The sequence below is a fragment of the Lethenteron reissneri genome, chromosome 51 (genome assembly GCF_015708825.2).
Source record: "Lethenteron reissneri isolate LAM-NWPU_2019-01 chromosome 51, ASM1570882v1, whole genome shotgun sequence".
Classification (NCBI taxonomy): Eukaryota; Metazoa; Chordata; class Hyperoartia; order Petromyzontiformes; family Petromyzontidae; genus Lethenteron; species Lethenteron reissneri.
Window position 1 is genome coordinate 1815834 of NC_083829.1, and position 14573 is coordinate 1830406.

General features: G+C 51.2%; 1 protein-coding gene and 1 long non-coding RNA gene across 3 annotated transcripts in view; one reads left to right on the forward strand and one right to left on the reverse strand.

Moving 5' to 3' along the window:
• LOC133355620 (sodium-coupled neutral amino acid transporter 3-like) overlaps positions 1-14573 on the reverse strand; it is a 136478-nt gene that overhangs the window by 100294 nt on the left and 21611 nt on the right. For both annotated transcript variants that reach the window (XM_061572984.1, XM_061572983.1), the window contains one exon: positions 5001-5050. The gene's annotated coding sequence lies outside the window, so the exon portion shown is untranslated. The remainder of the gene's footprint in view (positions 1-5000; positions 5051-14573) is intronic.
• On the forward strand, positions 1075-14285 carry LOC133355621 (uncharacterized). The gene is made up of 3 exons (XR_009756710.1): positions 1075-1148; positions 12129-12205; positions 13324-14285. It is a non-coding gene; the product is annotated as an uncharacterized LOC133355621 (long non-coding RNA).

A 14573-nucleotide genomic window follows, 5' to 3' on the forward strand; every position in this document is an offset into this window, starting at 1 on the left:
CATGACCGTTGTGTATACAACAATACATCTTATTCGCACGCGTAAACAATGTGGTATATATTTTTATAATAGCTGCCGTGATTCATTTTCCCCCCCAAGCGTGCCGCTTCGTAGCATTTACGCGTCCGTTCCAAAGCTCCACAAATCCTGTCCGCCCATCTGTTGCGTGCACACGCGCCACGACAACAACAACAGCCGCCGTTCGCCACTAAGCCACGGTGACGTCAACAGAGTCCTTGCGCCAGGCTAGGTGCACGCGTTGAGGCTATCGCGCCAAGTGTCGCAGGCAAGCTGCTAACAGGAAGTCACGGGGCAGACCCGGGTGTCGAGGGTTAACCGACCGAGTTGACTGGCCCGGTGCACCAAGCGTCCTCCCAACAGCGACAAATTACAAAGATCCCCCCCCCCGCCCCCGTGCAACCTGTACAGACATTTGGGGCGAGTACCGTTAGCGAGCGCCACCTTTGAAGGCCAGAATGGCGCAACAAGAGGTGGTTGGGGTCGGCCAGCACCACGCCGTCATCGACTTCTCTCATGTTTCCTCACCGCACAAGCTACTCGTGTAACCCCTGGACCCCCCCCCCCCCCCCGCTGCTTCTCTTCCCTCCGTGCCGGACTTAGTCGCCCGAGTTCCCCGTGTGCGCGTGTGTGTGTGTCTGCGATCAAAGGCATTGTTGTTGTTGAGACTGTTGAGGTTGAGCTGACCTATGCGAAGTCCAGGACTAGGTCGGTTCTGATATCACTCCCCACCGATTTTGTTCGTGAGCGGGAATAGATTTCGTTCAGGCCGCCGGGTTCGGAGCGCGGCGAGTCAACCGCGGCGCCGCCGCTCCCCGCGCGACAGATCCCCGCTCTCCCACATCGATATTATCCTGGCCCCCCACTCTCACACATCGATCTTATCCTGGGCCCCCCACTCTTCCACATCGATCTTATCCTGGGCCCCCCCTCCCCATCCTCCGCTTTGGCTCCGACCCGCGTCACCGCAGGGGTCAGAGGGGGGCGTGCGCGTCACCGTTGTCACGAGATGCGGCACGCGCGCACGCCGGCGTTGCCGTGACAACCGCGAGGAGCAAAGCAGCAACCGTGGCGGCGATGATGGAGGCGGCGACGAGGACGGCAACGTGGAACCCGCGACCGGAGCAATGGTGACGGTGGTGGTGGTGGTGGTGATGATGATGATGGTGGTTGAGAAAGATGATGATGGTGGTGGTGGTGACGATGATGATGGAGGTAGATGGAGATGATGGTGGTGGTGACGGTGATGATGATGGGGGTTGAGAAAGATGATGATGGTGGTGGTGGTGGTGACGATGATGATGGAGGTAGATGGAGATGATGGTGGTGGTGATGATGATGATGATGATGGGGGTTGACAAAGATGATGATGGTGGTGACAATGATGATGGAGGTTGACGGAGATGATGGTGGCGGTGACGATGATGATGAGGGTTGAGAAAGATGATGATGGTGGTGGTGGTGGTGGTGACGATGATGGTGGAGGTAGATGGAGATGATGGTGGTGGTGACGATGAGGGAGGTAGACGGAGATGATGGTGGTGGTGACGATGATGATGGGGGTTGAGAAAGATGATGATGGTGGTGGTAACGATGATGATGGAGGTAGATGGAGATGATGGTGGTGGTGGTGGTGACGATGATGATGATGATGGAGGTTGATTGAGATAATGGTGGTCATGTACGCATGTTTCACAGTACATAGCCAACCGTGCTAATCGGATGATGATAATGATGATGGGTTGATGGAGATGATGGAGGTGGTGATGATAGAGGTTGATAGAGACGGTGGTGGTGGTGACGACGATGATGATGATGATGATGGAGATTATCGTGGTAATATTGATGATGAGAATGATGACGGTGGTTGATGATGATGATGGCGGTGATGATGATGGTCGCGGTTGATTAAGAGAGCCATCGATGAAGACAATGAATGATGAAGATGGTGATGGCAGCGGCGATGACAGTGACGATTACGGACAGATGCCGACTTTCCCAACTGCCTCCCTGCAAGGCCGAGTCATTGACCAAATCACGGCCCGCACGACGTGACCACCGTTACATAGGTTGGCGAAATAAAAACTAAAACGACGCTGAAAGAGACGTGGCGGCAGTGGCGATGGTGGCGATGGTGGCGATGGTGGTCGTGATCACATTACAAAGGGCGATGGCCAAATTAAATTATCAGGCCTTTACAAAAGCAGCTGAAAACCCAAAGCTATTCGTCTATCATGGGCATTTAAAGCTGTGTAGATTCATCAACAGAAATTTATGCTTGAGGTCATGATGCACATGCTGAATGTAATTACACATTTAGGCTCATGGCACAAATAGAACTGTCGTCGCGAAACGGGAATAAAATTAGCAACTTTCACAACGATGGTAAAAAATAACAATTGGTTCTAAAAATAGAATCAAGATCCCAAATCGTGACAATTCATCACCTCCCCGGGAGGCTGAATTGTTACATGAACACTGCTGCGAATGAGTCACACGAACAACTTCTAATCACATATTCATTACGGCATTGACAGCAGTCATCCCGTGTGGAAAGACAAACCACTGCCGTAGCAATGTGGAATTTCATCAGCATTATTTAGTTTTTTATTTATTAGGCTTGGTTTTCCAGGAAGGCCTCGCTGAGTCTCAACACGTTTTTGGGAGGGCTTTGCCAAGTTTTTGCAGCGGGGGGGGGGGGGGGGGGCAAAACCTGCCATTGTGTTTGCCAACAGATTAAATTACGATATTTTTGGCACACGATGGCCTACTCTTCTCGGAACGACGTCACGGGATATTTGACGTCCGCTGTGGTATTATCCGGGGCGGCCTGCCGGAGTCGAACCACGCACCTCTGCAACAAGCGGCAAATGGCGATAAGCGCCACCAACGTGCTCACACGGGCAGAAAGATGATCGACTTTTACTTTAAGAATATAAAAAGATTGTGTTCTATGCAACTGCGGACATTGTGTAAATGTATACCTTGTGCAAGTGAGCATCAGTAAAGAATGGCCACCCTTTGTCAATGATCTCCAAGGGCTTTTAGGCTCCTTAACAGCCACTCGACAATAGATGGGGTAGCTCAGCAAAGGTGCAGAAATTACCGAACCAGCGAGCGGCTCAGGAGTCAGGGGGTCGAAACACCGCCGAGATGTTGGGGTTTAACAGGGGGCAGCCGGCCGAGGTTAAACCCGAGGCCCGAGGAACCGAACCGCTTTGCACAATTCTATGAATTGTGTTAGGCCAAGGCTTGTCCCTATCTCCGATTCCCCTTCGGGATTTATGCGAGGGAAATTGCGCAACTAGCGTGAGATGGTAAAGGGGCAAGAGTGGGCATCAGGAGGGCACGGACAAGAGTGAGCATCAGGAGGGCGGATCGTTGTCGCAGTAAAAGCGACCGTGCGCCCACAGGGCTCGGGATTGAGCCGCGGGGCTGCGAGCGAGGTGGCACGGAGGGCGCGAGCACGTCCACCCTGTCACCTTGGCCTCTGTGTCAATGCCCGCGTGTCCCCTGGAACGCTATCAAATTAGCGCACAGACCCATTTACAGGGGGCAGCAGCGGCAGCAGGTGGGACGAATCCCACGCTCCCCGCGTGTCACAGACCACAGCTGCGGTCACGGCTCAATCCACATTATCACCACTTCTTTTTTTCACCCCACTAGAAGTCACTTTCCGAGCAAGCTGCAAGCACGCCCCATTTGTTTGATCCCACGTAATGTTTTCGCTTGTACCAGTACAAATGCGGTGCGTTGTAAAGCGCGCGAATGGTTGGTTTAAAAAAAAAGGCTGAGCTGAGTGTGCTGTCGTGTATTCAGATTGCGTTGTTGACACACAGGGACAATACGGCTGTGCTGGACTTGTTTAGGCCCATCACCAATAACCGCACACATAATTGTTACGCACTCGATTTAGCTAAATTAAAGCTCTGAGAATTACAACAACAACAAAAATCGCTTCGACCGTCACGTGCAGAGAGTGTGCGTCCTCACAGCAGTGTGTGTGAAAGTGCTCCCCCTGCTGTGGACAAGGGTGAAAGACGCCATCTGTGTTCGGGTGAGGTCGCGCGAAAGGTCCCATCAGCAGCCCGTCCCTTCACACGGGCCCAACGCCCTGGGGAGGGTCTGCAAGATGTCCCAATGTATTCTGCGCCTCACGGCATGACACCGGTGGTCACGATTCTCGTGCATTTGTGGAAAAAAACCCAAGAACAGTAAATCTACGGCCTCCCTCACGCATCCGTCCCTCTGCATGAAAAAAAATATCACTTAAAAATGTATTTTGTGCTATTACAGAGATGTTGACCCCTGTGAGGAGATGACTCGCAAACAATTGAACGTCCGCCAACTTCATTCTCCAGTTCCCTCGAGAGAATCCCGTGAGCGTGGACACCTCGCCAGGGGCGTGCGTACAACAATTAGCGTGCCGCGACTGCAAACGTGCACACACTGCGGATGCATTGCATAGATAAACGTGGCTGAGTAACTCGGGTGGCCTAAGCCAGGATGTCAAATGAATGAGCTGGACATGCTAAGGGGTGGGCCCGGGTTTGGGCGGTCACGAGACCTAGCGGCAACTGCCGCTTGTTGCGGAGGTTCACGGCGCGATTCCAGCGGTCGCCCTGATTATGTACATTGAACTTCTTTCGCACTGTACATAGCCAACCGTGCTAATCGGAGGTGCAGGGGAGGGGACAACCAACCAATTATCTACGTGACTTTACCGAAAGACCCAAAGAATGTAGAAAAAAGCAGTTCAGTTTGTTGTCCTTCCCCAGCGCCTCCAATTAGCACGGTTGGCTAATTAATCCGCTCCGTCTATAACCACGGTGGCCGTTAACAATGCTTGGTAGGTAACCTGAAAAAAGTAGTGAGGCTCAAGCAAGTTTTTCCTGGGTAAACTGTGACAACAAAAATCACGGTATTCAGTTGAGTTCAATTCTTAATCGTGCATGGCCAGACCAGGTCAGTATCCCACTTACCGCGGCGTAGGTTTTCACAGGTGGTGTCGTATTGCTCTCCGCGGTGCACCCTGAAAGAAAACCAGAGGAGGACAGTAACATCAGTCGTCTGCACCGCAGCAGTGCCGATGCTTAGCTGCGTTCGTCAAGTAAACGACAACACACCGGCACCCACGGATGTGCCCCATACCCCGCTGCCTCTCATCCACGTTGCACCCGTCCATCTGTCACCCTCATTCACCGTCACACTCCACCGTATTCCTCTTTTCCTACCCCTGCAACATCATGGCTCCATTCCCAGGCCCTGTCCCTCAATCCCTTTCGTCACCTCCCTCACTGACAGCCACTTCACCCCACCCATTGCTCCCCTTCTGCCCCTTTTTTCAACCGCCATCGGTACAGCAGTGCCCTGGAAAGGGCGCTGCTATATGAATCCTAAATGGAATAGCATATCTGGATTGGACTTTCTGCTGAAAAAAATTCATACATGGAAAAATCATGCGTACGCACGGGTTACGTGATGCTTACCAACGCGCGCTTGACTGCACGAGTACCCATTGGAAAAAAACGCATTTTTGCCAATGGGTAATTGACAGAGCAACAAAAGCATTTTCCGAATTTGCAAAATGTTCTTTTACGCTCAGGATTTGTCTCCAAGTTCATGGGCAATCCTTTGATAAAATTTCCGGTCGGCGGTGGCTACGTGTGACCATTTTGATCGTTCATGCAACTTGCATCTCACAATCGCTGAGTATCAGAATCTTGATTTAGACTGGAGGAATCCGAGTGGAAACCACAGACCTAGCTGGAAGGCTGCCAGGTGGTGAGCCGCCGTCAACAACTGCTCTGCTGTTCTCTACATATCAAGTTGCTTTTAGCCAACTCGTGATCGTTTACACATGTGAACGGAAGCCGCAGCGCCTGGAGGAAACTCGCGCATGCGAGGGAGCAACACTCTATCCTGTACAGAAGGGGGACAGACGTTGCCAGTCAGCACTTTGCTGCACTGCGTTCTGCTGTCAGAGCCAGGATCGGGCAACTCCTCGATGCCCACGGGATTGGAGTCACGCAACATTTTAACATTCATGCGGTGATCCACCAACCCTAGCTGCTGCCTCCACAAGGTTGGTTTTACAGGCAGCCACAAGCACAGCGCAGCTACCACCGACGTTTTGCTCCACGTGCTTCTTCAGCAGCCCACTCTCTCCCTCGATCACACAGCGGTGTTGCCTGCTGCTGCTGCTGTGTAATCGAGAGAAATAGTGAGCTGCTCAGTTTAGTTCCTGAAGAAGCCCCCGCACGTAGAAAAAAACGTCCGGCATCATGCCGAACAACCCGAAAACACATCGGAAAGCCTTGCAGCACAACGGCCAAAACATACAAAAGACAAAGATCCCCCATGTATCCTTCACAGGCTGTTGAGGCAAGTGCTTTTAGCGAGCAGCTATGAAGGCCGGCACGGCACACGAGCAGGTGGGTGGCCAGCACCACGCCCGGCCGCCTATGTAGCGACTTTTACACAATCGCACCAGGAACGTATTTTAGGCTAAGTCGACCTAGGGGAGGCCCAGGAACGGTTCAGATGGTGTTGGTGGGCCGTGAGCGGGAATCAAACTCGGGTCACCGGGTTCGTAGCGCAGCGCGCTAAACACTACACTACTGCTCGAAAAACACACACATACATATACACAACACATACATATACACAACACATACAGTTTAACACGTAGGATTTTTGGGTTATATTGTGTAAATATAAATCTGTCGTTAAACTCACCAGCATCAGACAGACATTTAGTAAGGTTTGTCACGTGAACAGAACATGCCAATTAGTTACTAGTACAGCACACCGGTGTGTTGGAGCGCAAATCCACAACATTTACAAATTGAGTACGATGGTGTTGCTGTACTAGTCACGAATTTCCACGTTCTGTTCACGTGACAACCCTTACTAATTGGCTATGTCGAGTGGTGGTGGGTTTAACGACACATTTATATATTCACGCGATCTAACGCTAAAAAGACCCCTCTATTACGGACAACACGTACACACAAAACACAACGTCTGGGTTGAGTTGAAACGTGGCAAGGTCAAACTGGGGCGAGGGCATTGCGCCCTCCTGTGGCCAGAACGAGCCCCCTCTCAATCTCTCGGCCCCGCTTCCATCTCCGGCTTCAATCGATCATCCCACGTCGTCATCAGCAGCAGCAGCAGCCATTCTCCGTTCGCAGCAGCAAGGCGGCTCTGTTGTTGGTGCCACCACGGACTGCGGCGTGGTGTGTGCATGGCCAGCGTTCAGGCGTAATGGTGACAATAACGGGGGCATTTCGTTACCGTGGGAAAATCGGAATGACCCTTTTCCAAGAGGGTACCGCATTGGGACGTTTGTCAAATTCCAATTCACGACTGCGGCTAAGGGAGTTTTTTTTGCATACAGTAGCCGTGCCTGTGTTTATGTTGGGTACTCGTGTTAGATTTCGATTTAAAGCTTTCGTGACTGCAGGGATTCATCTTCTTGGTTCTTTCGGTAAAGTCACGTAGAATGGAAGTAATAAAATAATAAAAATAAAACATAATAAAACAATTCTCACGACGTTTCGGCCACAACGCAAGCAGCCGTCCTCAGGTGAAAACCAGGTCCGTCGAGGCGACAGAGTCTGAATGAAACAGCACACGAGCTTGGAGTATATATATAAGCTGGGCGCATTGACAAATGCGGCTGCTTGCGTTGTGGCCGAAACGTCGTGAGAATTGTTTTATTATGTTTTATTTTTATTATTTTATTACTTCCCTTCTACGTGACTTTACTCGTGTTAGGTCTGTCGGCCGACTTGTGGGTTGCCGCCCGGGTAAGTTAGTCTCCCCTTTCCCCACTACACCTCCACTGCCAATCCCCCTCCACTCCATCCCCAATCCCCCTCCACTCCATCCCCCACGGCCCTCCACTCAACATGCATATGTAGCGACTGTCCCACACGATCCCAGGGACAGAACAATCAAGAAGGCTGTGGAGCAAACACTCTACGCTCTGATTGGTTAGGGCACGGGGAGCAAGAGGATTGGCCGGAACATTCCAAAGGGAAAAGAGCCAGAGGGTTGGGTGACCGTCAGGTGGGACGGATAGGCCACATGAGGGTAATAGAGGATGGCGATTTGTGGAGACCGAGTGCGAGGAAGGGCGGAGCCAGGAAGAGGTTAAAAGAGGGAGCGGGAGGCGGAGTTGGGGGCGTTGCAGGAGAGAGCGAGGATGAAGATGTGGACCCGTGCTGTGAAATAAGGAGCTTAGCTTGTTGGCAAAGAAAGGGGCCACTCTTCTTTCACATATATTTGCATGCATACGACGCAAATAGTCATTTTTGCTTTCGTTTCTCAGTTTTGCTTTCGTTTCTCCGTGTTCAACCGATGCACAACGCATTCATCCAAAATGACGCACGGAAGGCGATGTCGCTCCGCTGTCCTCACACATCGCACGCACTGCACAGTCCATTAGCCCCGCCCCCTGGCCCTGCTTGGCGCCGAGCCAGATTCAGATGGTCTTGCGAGGGACACGCGGGCATCGCGGTTTGGGTCCCGGCGTACCACGCGCGACGCCGGTCATGCCGACGCCAGTCACGCCGACGCCAGTCACGCCGTAACGTTCCAGCGCTGAGGTGCACATTTTTAATGTGCACCACATATTTAATGTGCACCTCTCCTGAACGTGCACACAAACCCGGCGGTGACCCCCCCTCCGCCTCCCCGCCCTGACGCAGAGCGCGAGAATGGCGCTTTGGGGATGACCCCTGCCCCCCCCTCAACGCGAGCACACGCAAGGTCCCTATTTATAGCGTTTGCTCCCGTGCCCACGTAACGGCTCGTTGCCGGCGGCGCGGGCTATCTACGGCGCCGTACAGAATCTCGTGTGCGCGCAGCGTTGGAAGGGTGACCCCCGAAGTTTCGACGTGATGAACAGGCGAAACAAAACTCGGCCGGATTTTTTTTTTTAATTGTGGGACGAGTTTTAAACACGAGCGGCTGGTAGCACGTAACCCACTTGGGTATGTGGATAGTGGGACCCGGTCGAGTGGTTGGCGAGAGTGGATTCTAACTCCCTGGCTCTGTTACCCCCCGCATGTTAACCCCCTTGGACGTTAACCCCCCTTGCAGGTTAACCCCCCCTCGTGGTGGGTGCTCTCCGGGTTCTCGGGTTTCCTCCCACAGAGAGACACTCGTTCACACTACAGGGACCCCTCTACTTACGAACGAGTAAGGTTCCAGAGGTCTGTTCGCAAGTCCAACTTTACTCCCTGTCGGTTCCAAACGCGTTGTACGGCATCTATGCTAAACACAGGGAGTGGCTTTAAAAGTTGCATAATCTCCTGTAGATGTAGATGCCACTGGTTCTTCGCCTTCTGCAGATGTAGACGCCACTGGTTCTTCACGTTCTGTAGATGTAGATGCCACTGGTTCTTCACGTTCTGCTGATGTAGATGCCACTAGTTCTTCACGTTCTGCAGATGTAGATGCCACTGGTTCTTCACGTTCTGCAGATGTAGATGCCACTGGTTCTTCACGTTCTGCAGATGTAGATGCCACTGGTTCTACACGTTCTGTAGATGTAGATGCCACTGGTTCTTCACGTTCTGCAGATGTAGATGCCACTGGTTCTTCACGTTCTGCAGATGTAGATGCCACTGGTCCTTCACGTTCTGCAGATGTAGATGCCACTGGTTCTTCATGTTCTGTAGATGTAGATGCCACTGGTTCTTCGCCTTCTACAGATGTAGATGCCACCACCGCCATCTATTGCACGGCGGTTGAACTGCACATAAGGACAGGTTTGCTCATATCTCTGAAAGTTCTTAAGTCAAATGCTCGTAAGCAGAGGAGTCTCTGTATTGACTAAAACATCCCAGTGTAGGATATTCGTGAAAGAATATCCTCAAGGCTCAGTGAGGCTTCCCTGAGTAAATTGGGTGTTAATTTCCTAGGTAAAAAAAACTGGGGCATTAAGATTTTAATTATAATTATTCTTAAAGAATTTTCAACTATTATAATATTTACTCTATGCCAACAGTGGCCAATTCACAAAGAAATGTGGTCCAAGTTGGTGGCTCTAATCTGGCGCAGTGGTCAACCAACAATTACCACAAGTATGAGAATAGGTTTTCCCCTTTTTTCTGGCAACAAAACAGGTGTTAAGATGTTAAAACACCAAACTGAAACCTTTTACAAGGAATCATGTCTGCATTAACCACAATACTTGTGGTCAGAATGCAAACAAAAAACATACTCTGATAATATATACATTGTCTTTGAAACTGATTGGTCCACACCAGAGACAGCTTTCTTTTGAGCCTAGTCTCAAAACGGTGTTAGACCAGAGGACGCCAAAACGCGTACAGCACAAAGACAACGCACTATCAGAGTAATGAGAGCTCGGGGTGAGCAGCTACATCATGAAGAAGCTGCTCACCCCGAGCTACAGTATCATGATGTAGCTCGATTTGTCCTGAAATCTGCAACAACGTATTTTGCAATCGTCCAACCTCTGCATTGCGTTGTCCACGTATCGGCCACCGCTGCTATGAGCCCCATTTATCCTTCTGCAGTTCTGTGCGGGGTTGTGTACGCATTCAATATGAGCGCGGGCGGCTACGTAAGATGTGCAAGAAGTTCAACATGCATGCCATACAACGGCAAGTAATATGTACAGGCCAGTTCGCCGTTTTTAATGAGACTCGTAATGAGGTCACGATCTACCGCAGTGGCAAGCCAATGAACAGAGAGCATCCGCCTGGGAACCCGCTGTCGTTGAGTTGGAGACAAGGAATCCCTTCAAGCGCAGGTACCGCGTGGACCGTCGCATCGCAGGATCACGAGAGACGGGAGTGGCTTGCCGAGGCCTTCATCCAGCAGCGGACTAAGCGTGTCCGACAAGGCGGCGATGACGAGTGGACGTATTTAAATGTCACCGTTTATTCGAGTAATAATCAATAACCGTTCTCAGTGGCGCTGTGCAGGCGGAGAATAGCTAACGAGAACCAAGTAAAGAAAAAGCGAGGAAGACGTTTGAAAATAACTAAGGAGAGAAAACAACTTTTAAAACGGGCAACGTTTTGAGTCGAGATTTGAAGATTTGTAAAGTGTCTCTGAAGTCCCGGCCTCGAAAGGCAAGGAGTTGCAGAATACGCTTACATTTCCAAATCGCGTTCAACAGGCACGGCCGTATGGTATTATTTGCTCAGTACAGTACCCACGTGTGCACTCGAGTGTCTTGGTAAATCGCACGCACAGACACTTGGCCACACGAGCAGCCCCAGCGCCGTTCTTCTCTCTCTCTGCCGTGCAGCTGCCAAGATGCCAACTCCCCCCATCCCACACCAACCCCTACCCCGGGACACCAGAAACAAAACAGCTGTTCGCACAGCTGCAAGTTACGGGCAACTTGGCTGTGCGTGATATTTAAAATCCGAGTAACATTTTTTTTTCTTTTAGGCAAATCAGAACATTCACTTCCACGGGCAAAAATGGTTCCTTGCAATTGGAAACCACGGCGCCTGAAAGGGGCACGGTTCAAATTGAAGCATTCCACAATTTAACCGGAGCCAAAGCGATTTCACGACTCAACCGGAGATGCGTCGGTGTACAGGACAAAGCAGGGACGGTCACACCGAAGGCTCTTTGCTGGCGGGGGCGGAGGGTGGTGCGGACGGAATCCTCGCATCACGTCGCATCTGCACGTTCGTTTAGGCTTGCCATGGCAAGGAGGTGGCAGTGCGGCAAAGGATTATTGAATCTATCTGTGCGCAACTTGGAGTGTCACCCTCCACGTATGCGCTGGTGGGGCTTTGCTCCATGGGTTCTCCTGTCCCCCCCCCCCCCCCCGCCTGCAAAAAGCCAGACACTCACTGACGGACGTTGGCCAATCATCTCAATGATGCAGGACCCTCCTGAAAAAATGGTACTGGGACTCAATCAACCTTTTCTTTGGTCAACAAGGGGCATATCATTATTCTCCTTCTTGTTGTTGGGTAATCAATAACTTAAAAATGTATCATATTCAGCCCTCCGTCACTCTACTGTTAAAGGTGTGCCCCCCTCGCCCCCCCCCCCCCAACATGCCCGTGTCCGTCATGGCGCTAACTTTTACATACTTGTCCACGCAGGTCAGTGCAGGTCGGCGAAGACGTCACTCGCCACTTGATGATAGCTGTGACGGCTCGGATTGAAAACACGTCACTGGGTTCGTAATGCAGCAATATGACCGCTATGCCATGCCTACCCCCATAATTAGTATTATTATCATCATACACATCGCTATTATGAATGCATCCATGTCCCTGCATGCACGCATTAGTGATTGCCACCTCGGAGGTACAAAACACCCAGGACACATCACGGGAAGAAGAACATCTCACAATACCGGAAGGTGAGAGAGCTAAGCATAACTGCATTTTACTGAGTGGTCCATTGTATGCATTATTATTATTCAGATAAATCCAGGACTTTTAATGTCCCGGGGGAGGCTCACAAGACGATGCTGGGAACAAAAAAAGGACAGGTGGCAGCCCATGCTATAACGGAGCTCGGAGGAACGTCAGACAGATGCTCTGAGAGTTTGAAAGTTCAGGGACGTTAACCGTCGTGCGGCAGATGGCTTCTAACGGTGACACAAAAAAAATGACCACACCGCACAGGGCGGTGTTCAGTCAGAGAAGTGCGAAGGGCTGCGGAAACGTCCACACGAACAACGTTCATCCCGCATGTCTCGGTTTCTTGACCTCACAATAGAGGTTTTTCCCGGGTTAGATCGTGTGAATATAAATGTGTCGTTAAACCCGCCACCACCCGACACAACCAATTAGTAAGGTTTGTTACTCCTACAGTACACCGGTGGTGTGTTGGGAGATTACATCCACAACCTTTACAATTGTATAATATTGATCGCGAAAGGCTACGTGTTAAATTCCTCGTTGACAACGCATCGAATGACAGTAAAACTATGTGAACATCCCCTGTACAAAGCTCTCCGCGGAGATTGAGAGGATGCCGTTTCACACACACTGAATCGATATCTTTCCATTGAGAGTAAGAACGTTCCCACCACCAAGTTCCCACCACCAAAACGAGTGATCAGCTTCTGCGATACATTGCCACGTGATGATGAGCCACTTATCATTTGTGGCGTGGTCTCTTCTCAAAATAAGCTACATAGCTCAGAGGGCCTTACCTGGTAAAAAAAAAATTGTTTAAACTTTATAGATTACATCCAGGGACTTATTTTGTTCAATGTCGTTCTGTGTGCACGCTTGGCTTATTATTCCTATCAGCGGTTATATCGATATTGTTTTTTCTTTCCAGGAAAAGCCACAGAGGCACGATGGGCACATCGCTAAAGGCCAAGGCCTAAGGAGACAACAGCGGAGTTAGCCGGGATCTTGGTCAACACAGCCGAGAAAGAAATCACATTGCCCCATCTCGAAGCTTCCAAGCCATGCAAATAACCGTGGACATGGTTGATCGCTCACAACAACTGCACAAAGACAAAGATCCCCCGTATAGCCTCTAACAGACTTTTTGGGGAAAGTGCTGTTAGCGAGCACCTATGAAGGTCGGCACGGCGCACGAGGGGGTGGGGTAGTCAGCAGCACGCCCGGCCGCCTTTGTCTCCCAAGTGGCGATGTTTACACACCGCACAAGTTACTCATTTGAGGCCGAGTCGACCTAGGGGAAGCTCAAGACCGGCTGTGAGCAGAAATCGAACTCGGGTCACCGGATTAGGACCACAGCGCGCTAACCATTACACTACACACAACCACACGCAAACCCACATACGTAAAAAATATATAATAAAAAATGTAAATGAAGAGACAACATCATGGCGAAAAAATAAAATATCAGCGCAGGCCAGAAAACCACAAGTTGAGATGAAGACAAGGAACCGCGTGAAACAAGCCCCTCCCATCTCATGAGTCACACCGCCCGCAGTTGTCTCCCTCCGTCTCACATTTGCTCAAAATGTATTTGACGGTGACCCAAGAGGTCCAAGATGCGGTTCGAAAGCAAGTGGACAAACTGCGCCGAGTTTCTAGTCAACGGTAATCGAACGAGGGAGAAAGAGGCCCCATTCTTCTTGAACCACAACGCAGCGCGGATCGCGTCGCATCTCGGCACGGGGATGCTCCCCGCCGTCGCTTCGTTCCTCTCCGATGCACTCCGCCCGCCGCTTCCAGCATGGACCGCTGCGGCGTCGCCCAGACCTGTCGGCTGTCGTCAGCCGACAGGTCGGGGCAGCTGCTCTCTGACAAAAGTCAACGCCGGGAGACATCTTTACGCGCGTGCCGATGTCCCGCGGGACAGCGCAAACCAGGCTCTCGGAGACCTCATGGTCATCGCGAGCGATGCACGGGGCGAACTTGCTAGGCAGCAACCAACACCCGGAATCGCATCGATCGCGCCTCTTTACCCGCATCGGGGGCACACGCGTTCCGATGCCCCGCGGCAAAGGTGCTCGTCTTATTAGCTTTGCTGCATCTCGCCCCCTGACGCGGTGGCTAGGAGACGTTAACTACCTCGCTTGGTATGCGGTAGATCATGTGTTCGATCCTGAA